General features: G+C 40.2%; 1 long non-coding RNA gene across 1 annotated transcript; it reads right to left on the bottom strand.

Annotated features, from left to right (window-relative positions):
• Positions 1–325: 325 nt before the first annotated feature.
• On the bottom strand, positions 326–8,662 carry LOC148113561 (uncharacterized). The gene is made up of 3 exons (XR_015728327.1): positions 8,535–8,662; positions 4,256–4,391; positions 326–797 (listed from the first exon to the last, which is right to left on the bottom strand). It is a non-coding gene; the product is annotated as an uncharacterized LOC148113561 (long non-coding RNA).
• Positions 8,663–12,892: the final 4,230 nt, after the last annotated feature.

The following is a 12,892-nucleotide window of genomic DNA, read 5'->3' as shown; positions in this document are numbered from 1 at the left end:
TCAGGAGTACCAGTTAATTGCTTGGCTTGATAAAACTTGCAAAAATAGCAGGTCAGGGAAAGATACAGACTGGCCAAAGTGAGAAGCAGACTTCCTTCCCTTGCTGTATGTGTATGTGCATATGTGTGTGTATACTCCTTCACATTTAAAGGCAAAAGAATCCCCATCTGATCATGCCAGGAAAGATTGGTTGCCAGGATGATGAGAAAAGACCCTATATTTCCATTCTTCCTTGCTCCAGTTGCCGTAGCAGCAAGCAACCATAGTTAAAGATTATGAGGAAAGGATTTGAATGGAAAAATAATGTCCCTTTCACAGTTTGAAAAAGCATTCTAATCACAATCTTTATTTCAGTCCTAAAACAGCCCAGAATAAGGACAAGTTTAAAGAAGGTGGGGGGAATCTGATTTTGAAGAGGGGAGCTCTCCTCAATAGGAAATACTTTTTTGTCATTATTAATGCTGCTGCTGTTTTTAGAAAGCACCAGACAAATGTCGGAGTCCAACATGACTTCTTGTCACTTAATAAATTAAATCTTGGCATAATACAAAGGGGGATTGCCACTGCTGTGTTCCTAGACTTCCCAAGATGGGCCTTCACTAAACCAGGGCCAAGCCTGGTTAGCTTTCTACCTCAGCCATTCCTTTCCATTTCTAAATATAAAATGGCACTGAGGTAATTTTTGTTAGTCTGAGCTCCACAGCTTGTTGAAGCAAGGCGTTCAGCCGATGAGGGTAGAGTCGGCGTTGATGGATTGTTCACTGTGATGATCTCTATTTGTTTTCAGCATTCCATATCTGGCAGAAGAGAAGATGTTCACAAGTTAATTTTGAGTTGTGCTGAAGGGATTAAAAATGGGGAAAAAAACGTGAGAGTTCAGCAGGAATAAATTCATTGTTTAGAATGGCAGTCTTTTCTCTCTCTCTCTCTCTCTCTCTCTCTCTCTCTCTCTCTCTCTCTCTCCCCCCCCCCCGTTCTTTCCTGAAGTTTTAGCTCTCAAGAAGACCTGGGCTCAAAGCCACCCAATCCTTTGCCAATCTGAGCAAAAATCATGATTTGGGTTTTGAAATTTTATTGAAACTCAAACAATGGAAAATACTTCTTTGCCACTTTGGCAAAGACCACAAAGATTCCTTAATGAAGCACTGCTGCTCTTAAATCCACACAATTTGTTTGCCAGCAAAGGATATATTATAAGGCAACTTGAGCCTTTATTCCCAAAAAGAAAGGGGGGAAAAAAAAGAGAGAGAAAAAAACACATTTCCATTCAAAAGGCGGAGAAAGCATCTTTATTGTAATCTAAATCTATTGTTCTGTGTTTTCTAAGCCATGACCTGCCCTGGAGGTTCTGTCAGTATGCCAACAATTGACTGGCAGAACATAAAACAAACATACTAAATATGAGAGTTTGCCTGTAATGTTACTGTATCAAAATGGCAATTTCCGAAAGGATTTGAAATGGATCTTCCAGTTCCTCAAACATCAGGGAGGTCCATCCAGTTTTGCCAAGATGGTCTCCAGCTCAAGCTGGGCCTAATAGATGAACACAAAAACATTCCGTTTATTTAGGTTTATTTTTAGGCCTAATCTCAAGCAGATTCGAAAGAATGTGTAGCATGCTGGAATTGTGTAGCTAGAACAATTGAATTTACTTTACCACGGTTCGAATAGTCTATGGTGCATGACATAGCCACAAATTGAATTTTTCCTCTCGTGAAGGTAACTCTACCGAAAGAAACGAAATTAAAATGACAACCGCAACCCATCACTACCATACCTTTTAGTATCAGTGAGGAACAAGCTGAAGTCAGCATAACATACATGCACACTTCAAACCCAAGAATACACTAAGGCAGAAGCTTGTCCACCCCAAAGATAAAACACCCAGACAAAAGCTGAGCAATGTGGTATATGCAGTACAATGCAGCAAGCCATGTTCAGATCTGTACATTGGGGAAACAAAACAACCACTTCATAAGTGAATGACACAACATAGGAGAGCAAGCACATCAGGGCAAGAGTCAGCAGTCCATCTGCATTTAAAAGATAAAGGCCACTCTTTTGAAGACAACAAAGTCCACATTTTGGACTGAGAGGACCACTGGTTTGAAAGGGGTCAAAGAGGCCATCTATGTCAAAATTGAACAGCCTTCTCTTAACAGAGGGGGAGGGATATGACATAAGCGCACTAACGTGCCTACCATCCCTGTCCTACTGTCCCCATTTATTCGTATCCATTTCCTGTATTCATAATCATGTTTATACTTATATCTGTTATCTTATGCATGCTTGACAAATAAAATAAATAATAAATAATATATCTATCTCCAGTCTACAACACAGTTCTTTCAGCAGTTCCAAGAAGGCTCCACACCCATTTGCACCACTCAGGTGACCCTGAGGACACAGATAGACCTCCAGGTGGCTTTAACCATTCCCTTAAAGGATGCAAATGACCAGCTGTCTGCAAGAGTATAAATTCTTCCATTCCCCACCACCCAGTTAGAACTGAATATTGATATTGTTTCCTGATTGCTTATTTGTACCCATTAAGTGTTGTACCTTATGATACTTGATGAACATATTTTTTCTTTTATGTACACTGAGAGCATAGGCACCAAGACAATTTCCTTGTGTGTACAATCACACTTGGCCAATAAAAAAAATCTATTCTATTCTGTTCTATTCTATTCTATTCTAGTCTATTCTATTCTAGTCTATTCTATTCTGACAAAGGTTTCCTTACAATTTATATTGATATTGTTTCCTGATTGCTTATTTGTACCCTATGACTATCATTAAGTGTTGTACCTTATGATTCTTGATGAATGTATCTTTTCTTTTATGTACACTCAGAGCGTATGCACCAAGACAAATTCCTTGTGTGTCCAATCACACTTGGCCAATAAAAAATTCTATTCTATTCTATTCTATTCTATTCTATTCTATTCTATTCTATTCTATTCTATTCTATTCTATTCTATTCTATTCTATTCTACTCTACTCTACTCTACTCTACTCCACTCCACTCCACTCCACTCCACTCCACTCCACTCCACTCCATTCCATTCCATTCCATTCCATTCCATTCTATTCTATTCTGAAGAAGCTTCTTGGATGGGAAACAAAACATCTTCAAAGGAAAAACCAGAAAGTCCAGTTGCCTCTTGAAAATGCACCTTTCGGACAACCATGACCTGGATGACTGAGAATCTCTATAGACTTGCAGCAGTAATTTGAAGCCACAGCTAAAGACGAAGGACAGTAATTCTTAATTCCATCTGCTAGAAGATAACCTGCATATTTGAAATGAGTTTCAGCCCTCAAAAACGCATCACAGTTTCGAAGATAGCAACAGCTTTGCAACAATTTGTGATCTGATTGTGGCTTCATTCTGAAAGGCAACAAATTGGAAGTTTTCCTGATGAGGTGGTAATGGGTGGCTAGATGATGCTATACTAGAACTTTCAGCGAAGCCAATCAACTTGGCCAGTGGGCATAGATGCTGGGAGTTGTCCTTCAATAAACTGTGTGTCATTCTCTTCTCCTATCTGTAAATCTGCTTAAACAGTTGAAGTTGAGGCTGTCCATCAACACTGAGCACCTGGTCAGTAGTTTGAGTAGACACAAAGTCTACTTTTTTCCATTATGAACTTACAGAACTTTACTCAAATCACAGGTATGGTGTGCACATTTGCATGCATTTTCATAAATTGCCATGTTTCCAATTCTGCATTGCTTTTTACAAGGCTATTCAACTTATCTGTTCCCTCTTTGGTGCAGGCAACTGCAGCAGGTTTAAAAGATTTTAAAACTTGCTTTTGATCACTTTTTTTTTTAATAGCATTTTCTAGATCATAAGGAAGGCAACAAAACCAGGGGAAATGGTCTAATTATTCATAAATATTTGTAATTCTCCTGTTTGGAAGACTGCATGAACATTTTTTTAAAGAGGTAAAAAGCCTTGTATGTTGTAATCTATTTTTGCTTTATCGTCTTTCGTCTTCCACTATAACATTGCAACATCATTTTTCTCCAGAATGCACATTTGAAATGCATTACAAGAATTGTGGGAATACTTGTGTTTTCTTTCTCCATCAGATAAGAGGCCCTTGTTTCTTTCACCCATGGGGTGGGCCGGGGGTGGGGGGGGGGAAGAGAAAACTCAATAGCAGCTGTTTTGGCAGCTGCAAAGGAGAGTAAACAACATACCATTTTTAAGTCTCCACATATTTATCATATTACAAGTACTCACGGACTAAATCAATAGAATAAAAATCTTCAAGAAGACACTTGGATCCACTGGCAATCAAACTGGTGGTGGCACGTTGAAGCAGCAAACTCTGAAAAAGCAGCCAATCTTGTGTAATAAAATGGCACTCCAGATGCTCCTGAAAAACAGAGCAGAACACCATAAACAATTTGTACGTCATTTTATGAAGAGTAGGGGATGAGGTGGCTCAGTGGCTAAGACACTGAGCTTGTCGACTGAAGGTCGGCAGTTCAGCAGTTCGAATCCCTAATGCCACGTAATGGGGTGAGCTCCCGTGACTTGTCCCAGCTTCTGCCACCCTAGGTGTTCGAAAGCACGTAAAAAATGCAAGTAGAAAAATAGGAACCACCTTGGGTGGGAAGGTAACAGCGTTTTGTGCGCCTTTAGCAATTAGTCATGCCAGCCACATGACCATGGAGACATCTTCAGACAGTGCTGGCTCTTTGGCTTTCAAACGGCGATGAGGACCGCCCCCTAGAGTCAGGTACAACTAGCACATATGCGCTAGGGGAACCTTTACCTTTACCTTACCTTATAAAGAGTAAATGCTTAATTGGACAGTTGTTTGTCTGGTGACTGGACAGTCACTTGTCTGAAATGCTATAGGTCTCCTGTTTGAGCAGGGGTTTGGACTGGAAGATCTCCAAAATCCCTTCCAGCTCTATTCTGATCGATTGAATTGTCTTAAACAGACCTGTACAGTTTGTGACTTTCACACTTAAGGCAGCCCAACCCAATAATTGGTCACCTTCCCAACAGTATTGGATGACTCCAAAGCTGCTTTCACCACTAGTCAAGATGATGCTGTCAGCCTTAGTGAGCAACTATCTGAATTCCATTAAAGCAGGGATACCCAACCCGTGAGCCACAGCCGACTACCGAACCGTGGCCTATTTGGAAATGCAGGGTGGCTCGCGCAAGCAGTGAGCTGGCATGCCTGTGTGTGCACAGCTCAATTTACGGACATTCGCCTACATGCATTTGCCTGCCAGCCCTCTGCTTGTGCAAACTGAGTTGTGTGCACATGCACGCACCAACCTGCCACTCATGAGGCCCGGTTCCCCTCTCCCGCACCACAGCTGGGCCGCCAAGCTGCAAAGGTTGGGGACCTCTGCATTAAAGGATAACACATTGGCAGCAGTTTTATTTAGTCAGAGGAATAATGCTCTGATTCATATAAACTCAGAAATTCTGCAGGTTTGCTCATGGGGGAAAAGTGATAAAATTACACCTTTGCAGCCCCAAAGGCTAGAAATATTTTTCTTTTGTTTCTTTCTAAAGTAGAACTTTACCTTCTTAAAGCATTGCATTTTATTTCTATGCCACATCTTTTTTCCCCCCTGTTTTCCTGCTTGCTGACAAATCTGTTTATCATTACTGTTGGTTGCCAAAAAATTCTGGGACTCGTGACAGAATGCCACTGTGACCGAAGGAAGGATTAGAATGACATATTAATGAAATAATCCTGATCTTTATACCCATTCATGTACCATATTAGGGCCCCATGTACAATTCCGGCACAGTGCTAGTCAGCTTCCGAAGTCACGTGAGTACAAATTCAGCGGTCCTTGGCTTTAATTGCATCCAGTAATTTGTCATTCAACTGTGTTGAATTAAATGTTATTTGGAAGAAGGTTCCATTGAAAAGGAAAACACTTACCGAGGGGACTTTACATGTGGAAGATTTTGAAACTACATGATTCAGATGCATCAGGGACATGCATTTGTTCACTTCCATGTATGTGCACTCCATATACATATTCACAAAACAGAATAACAGAGTTATTGGTTATCCAATCTCTTCTTAAAAACCTCCAGTGATGGGGCACCCACAACTTTTGAAGGCAAGCTGTTCCACTAGTTAATTGTTCTCACTGTCAAGAAATTTCTCCTTAGTTCTAGGTTCTCCCCTTGACTGTTTTCTTGTTTCTTGTCTTGCCTTCAGGTTCTTTGGAGAATAAGTGGATCCTCAGATATTGGAACACTACTATCATGCCACCCCTAGTCTGTCTTTTCTCTAGACCAGGGGTGGGCAACCATAAACACTCAAAGAGCCACAAAGGTCCTAACAGGAAGTCCCCATTCAATTCTGGAGCTGGCCGGAAGTCCGGTTCCCCCATCATAGTCTCCTAACATGGCATCCTTTTTCCTCTCCTGAGTGGAAGTCCGTTCCCCCACCATAGAGTCTCCTCCTAGCGCGGTGTTCTTTTTCCTCTACCTGTCCTAACCGAAAGCCCTATCAATTGTGTAGCTGACCAGCAACAGGGAGCCACAACAGAGGGATGAAAGAGCCACATGCGGCTCCAGAGCTGCAGGTTGCTGACCCCCGCTCTAGACTAATCATATCCAACTCCTGCAACTGTTCTTCATATGGTTTATCCTCCAGCCTTCTAATCATCTTCTCTGGACTGTTTCCAGAATCTCAATATATTTTTTATCTTGTGGTGACCAAAACTGGATGCACAAATATTGTATTTGTGCAGGCTCTTTCTTTGTTTCTCTCTCACCACCACCCCTTCTCTTTGTTGTAGACTTCTGGGGCACAGATTATAAAGCCTATTCCCCATTGAAGCTACCTCACAAATCAGTTGTGAACCTACAGTGAAATGATTCCATAAACATCCTCCACGGCAATCCAGAAGAGGGATGTGATACAACTGTGAAATATTTTCTTCAAGTTCTTTCCTCCCTCTTTCTCATTTTTTTTTTAATGTACTGGCACTAGAAATGCCAGTAGTTTTCATGAGTTTTGGTTTCCTTTAAAAGTGAGATTTCTAATCTGACTCATTCAGCATATTCACTGGCACACAGGAAGGTCTTTCCCAACCATCATGTCAACCCCGGTGACTGATCACAGCTTTAAGGAAATCAGAATCTATTTTCCCCTCATCCCTCTTATTATTCCATTCCCACTTCCTCCCTCCCACACCAGAATACTTAAAGGCTGGCTCTCGCATTGCCATTCCTTTGTGGCCACATCACACACTCTGCCATAATGTTTCTGCCAACACGTTCTAAAATTACATCATTTATGTCTGAATGGAATACTAGTTGTGTGCTGTGTGCCTAGTCAGACTGTTCATACTTTCCTGTGAGCTGGACTGTTTTCTTGGTCATCACACAACTCTTGCCAAGCCAAAAAACAGAAAAAAATGCTCATCTTATAAACACAGTGTGTACATTTTTATTGGGCTAAGGGTGGTGGCGGCGAGAAAAATTAGCACTTTGCCATTTCAGATTTTCCCACTAATAGCTTTCTTCAAATTGTTACTAAGTGAGTCATGATGGGATTTTGCTAAGAGTGACTCAGATCCAACAGATTATGATAAAATCCCATGAAGTTTTATTGTGGCAATGTTGTATGTCCTACTGAAAAAAAAAAAAAATCTCATCCTTGATTCTTCTCAGGAGGTGCGTCATTTTGCAGTCATCCTTTCAAATGTCCTCTTCCTTTTTTGCCTTTATTCTTTTCATCTTTCTTTTCTAATCCCATCCCATCCCTCTTTTTTTTTCTTCCTTTTTCTACATTCCATTTTAGAAACCTGTCAAAGAATTGCACGAACCTCACTTCTGGATCAATGTGGGCTGGTTTAAAGAAACCAGATGTTTGTGCAATGATTAATGATTAAACAAGTATCTTCCTAGTTATAAAATTATTATTTTTGGATGTTCTGTTGAATAACAAGGCATTTTTCTATTTATCTCATCAAGTCCATTGCAGGGTATCAATCCATTTGGCTAGATAAATGAAACATCCAGGTTAGGAACATTCTGTAATCAGAAAAACATCGGGCTATCTTTCAAAACCCATGAATGAGTTTTTGGTTGGTGAGGAAGAAGATGTTTACAAGTTTTAATATCTGGATGATTAAGAGGGAAGGATGGAAAACAACATTCCTCAGCTCACAATACTTAGCTTAGAGGCAGGCAAATAAGTTTTTCTTGGATATTTTGGAACAAAACAACTGAAAACACTTGATTATTATTTTTTTAGAAAAAAAAACAGGGAGAGAGAGCGAGAGCGAGAGCGAGAGCGAGCGAGAGAGAGAGAGAGAGAGAGAGAGAGAGAGAGAGAGAGAGAAGAGGAGAGATAGGAGATAAGACATAGAGGAGAGGAGAGGAGAGGAGAGATACGGTAGGAGATAAGACACAGAAGCTGACTTAAACCATATTTCTCTAATTAGCCCAACAGTACCAACTCAAATCTCCAGATCTTTCATATCTGCTATTATGAACAAAAGATTACATAAATGGAACGTACATTATACCACTAGAGCTGTGTTTCTCAACCTTAGCAACTTGAAGATGTGTGAACTCCCAGAATTCCCCAGCCAGAGGATTAAAACTTGGTCTTTCGTAGATACCATCTTGGTATTGCAGGCACAATCCTCTTCAGTTACAAACAAACAGAATGGTGGTACAAATTTGGATCCTGTGATTGATGGAAGCAAACAGTCTTTGGGTTGGCCGGAGTTAGTAGTAATATGAATCTGGCAGTTTTGATCAGGCTCAGCTTCAATAACTACCCTCAAAGAACACATCTGTTCTTTGGGGCAGCTTGTCATTCACTAGGTTTTCTTTTTTTTTTTTTTTTTGGCAAGAATCTATTTCAGCACAGATGATTCAGTACTGCCTGCTGAGATGTGTGATATTATGCCGTAGAATAGCAGAAAAAAATAATAGTGAATACGGAGTCCAAATGCAGTTTAAGCATACCTGGCAAATAATTTTCATAGAGGGGTTACTCAGTAAGATTGCCACGTGCTCAGAAATCGCAGGCATTCTAATACTTGAACAAATTTGTAGCAGCTGTTGAATATATTCATCACCATGGACTGAGGTTTGGGTTAAAATTATGCTGAACACTCCAGGAAATCAACTCAGAAATAATCAAGTTCCCAATGTAAATAAAAATATTTCCATCTTTGAAAGAGCTTTTTGCATAAGTAAATTTACCATCTATTTGTATATAAATTTTAATGAGATTATTAGGAGCAGGTGATTCACGTGGTTGGAATGCTGAATGGGAGTTTAACAAGCCCGTGTTCAAGACCCAAGAGCTGCCTGGGGCAAGGTTGAGCTCTTGTCCTTCATGCCACTGCTCAGCCCAGTTCTCCCTTCTCACCACGTTAACTGTTTCACCATCAAAGCAGTGGTGGGTTTCAGATTGTTTTACTACCGGTTCTGTGGGTGTGGCTTGGTGGGCATGGCATGGTTTGGTGGGCGTGGCTTGGTGGGTGTGGCAGGGGATGGATACTGTAAAATCTCCATTCCCACCCCACTCTAGGGGAAGGATATTGTAAAATCTCCATTCCCTCCCCAATCCAGGGGAAGGATATTGTAAAATCTCCATTCCCTCCCCAATCCAGGGGAAGATTACTGCAAAATCCCCATTTCCTTCCGATCAGCTGGGACTCAGGAGGCAGAGAATAGATGGGGGCGGGGCCAGTCAGAGGTGGTATTTTAACTACTCAAAATTTCCGCTACCGGTTCTCCAGAACTGGTCAGAACCTGCTGAATACCACCTCTGCATCAAAGGTAATAACTGTTAATAGAAGTGTTGCTTCCTGAACCAGTGCCTGTAAATTGGGTTGAACTTCAGGTCCCATGATCTCAGAATAACATAACCCACAGTATTGCTAACTGGCGGTTGTAGAGATCAAAAACTCCTTTGAAGGATGATGAGTAAAGACTAGTTGATATGTCTTCTTAGTCATGATAGATGGCTTATAGTACCCTACAAATTGTTGGGCTTAATCCCTCATTAGTTTTAGCTAGCCTGAACAATTGATTAGAATCTATAGTCCAACAAGAGCCTGAAGTTTTTCTCCTTAAGGTTTGGGACTTGAATGGAAACTATCCATCAGTTGGTCACAACGTAGATACAAGCTGTATGCATTCATATAAGAAAGATACTCAATCCTAAAAAAACTGAACCAAATAAATGTAGAGGTGTATCCATTTCGGATACCCTTTCAGCAAAAGAGGAGAGCTTTCTTTCAACCTAATATGTGGAATTTCATATCTGAGTATTTTGCTCAGTATGAGTATGAAAATTAGGTAACTGTTCCTCTTAAAATCAATGGCAGGGTGTGCTTGAGTTAGTGGTCTGAGACCAAAAACAATTGGAGAAAAAAATATTAATCAGATCAAAGATTTAATTTCAATTACAATTAACTGAATGTAATAAAAAATAATCCTGCCCGGGTACAAATAATTTTACAGTTGAGTAACATAGGACATTACATTTTGTTGATCATTTGTTGTCTCTGGCCACCAGTGGCATCCAAGACTTTCATGTCGTGTTTTCGCAGGCTGTTTTGTTTTTGAAGGGGACACACACACACACGCACACAAGGGGGAGCCTTGTATTTAAAATTTGAGAAGGAATGAAAACATGGATTTCCTAAAAATGGCCAACTAGAGGAGGCATTCAAAGTCCAATGCCACAGGGTAAAAAGCTTCTTTTCGGAAGAATTTGTAAAGATTTGGATTAACAATCAACCTCAGAGAGACATAATGTTGACATGATCTTATTAAGTCAGTGTTTTTCAAACTTGACCGTTTTAAGATGAATGGATTTCGACTCCCAGAATTCCCCAGCCAGCACACATAGACTAAAACCAAAAATTGGAAGACTCTTTTGAACTTCCCATGCCTGTCTCTGTCTTGCTACCAGCATTGTGCTTGGAGATTCTTCTTTTATTTTTTCATTTTGTAAGACCAAATCAAAAGGGAATCTTACTTATCCACAAGACTTGTCTCAAAAGTAAAAGTAAAGGTTCCCCTTGCACATATGTGCTAGTCGTTCCCAACTCTAGGGGGCAGTGCTCATCTCTGTTTCAAAGCCGAAGAGCCAGTGCTGTCCGAAGGCATCTCCATGGTCATGTGGCCGGCATGACTAAACGCCAAAGGCGCACAGAACGCTGTTACCTTCCCACCAAAGGTGGTCCCTATTTTTCTACTTGCATTTTTTACGTGCTTTCGAACTGCTAGGTTGGCAGAAGCTGGGACAAGTAACGGGAGCTCACCCCGTTACACGGCACTAGGGATTCGAACCGCTGAACTGCCGATCTTTCGATCGACAAGCTCAGCGTCTTAGCCACAGTTATTCTCTGGAAAATGTGGAAAGGGCCTTTTTCCTAAACTAGCCATCCACATTCACTTTAGGAAAGAAAGAAGACACATTCTCAAGTTCCCTCTGTCCTATTAAAAATCAAAACGAGTAAAAATTATTAATGGAAAACAATTTAACTGTACAACAACCATGTTTTCAGTCAAGACAGGTATGAAAACTTTAAAAAGTATCTTTGATAAATGGCCTTAGAATGTGCAACTCAATGTCTGGGGCCTCTGAAGGAAATGTTATTTAACTGTGCACGTAAATTTGATTCATGGGAACTAATTGGAAACTATGTGGTTTCCTTCACAATAATCAGTCATGGTCTACTATTGTTTCCAGCCAAAAAGTTTCTTTGACTTTTCAGTCTAGCTCTTCTCAGATCCAAGTATGAACCAGGTCTGACTCTGGTTTGCTTTTTTTTTTTTTTGAGATCATCCAAGTTCAGCAAGTCAAAGAAATATCCAGAAGGCAACAGCATGGCATGGCAAAAAATTCCATATTCTTGCCAAGAAATGTCATGGGAACACTTATGAAATCATGAAGAGTTGTACCAGATTCCAGAGAGATTTGACAATACTTAGACTTTTCATTGCGAAATGACCCTGTGTAGTGGAGGCACAAAAGTCCATGCCAACTTCACAATAGTAAAACTACAGATCCCAACCTTGTCACTTATAGATTTATTCATAGAGCCAGACAAGTGACTTCAATACAATATTGCATTGAGCAAATGATGGTCTGGGAGGAAAACTGAATAAAACTCAAGGGTCTCCAAGTAGATTTACTATAGAAGACCAAGACAGACAAAATAAATAAATAGATAAGTGCTTCTCATCCTACCATTCAGCTACCATAGGATGTGATGACAACTACTTCCTTTCAAAAGAGATTAAATACAGTCAAAGATAAGACTTTTGTTGGTCATTATGTTTCTCTACTATTTGTAGTAGATCAGATCAGAGGTAGAATATCTCTGAACACCAGTTGCTGTTGCTATCTTATTCTCATTTCTATCTTATTCCTCCCATAGGAATCTGGTTGGCTCTGATAAGTTTATCTAATCAGAGCTTTTCTGATTTTTTTTAAAAAAGATAGCTATTAATTTATTAATTTTTTATTCCACTACGCTCTCACAATTCTAAGTGGATAAATGTCACAGTAAGAACAACAGGATTAAATAACATCAGCTTAAATCACAAAACCACATCATAAAGTTATTTAAGTATGACGGTACAATATAAGAGTGACACTCATTTTTTTTAATCATTTTCTAAAATCTGCCAGGAAGGGGGCCAGTTTAATCTTGGGGGGGGGGGGGAGAAGCTCCATTGAATTGTGAATCTAAGATGAAGTACATTAGTGATGAAATCTAAAAAAAATTTCCTACTGGTTCTGTGGGCATGGCTTGGTGGGCGTGGCTATGTAGTCATGTGACTGGGGGGGGTGCAAAAGACAGAAACTCACTTTAACAATGTCCTGTTGGAGCAGGGGGTTGG

The sequence above is a fragment of the Pantherophis guttatus genome, chromosome 5 (assembly GCF_059756535.1).
Source record: "Pantherophis guttatus breed Tessera chromosome 5, ASM5975653v1, whole genome shotgun sequence".
Classification (NCBI taxonomy): Eukaryota; Metazoa; Chordata; class Lepidosauria; order Squamata; family Colubridae; genus Pantherophis; species Pantherophis guttatus.
This window is presented reverse-complemented; position numbering and strand designations above follow the sequence as displayed.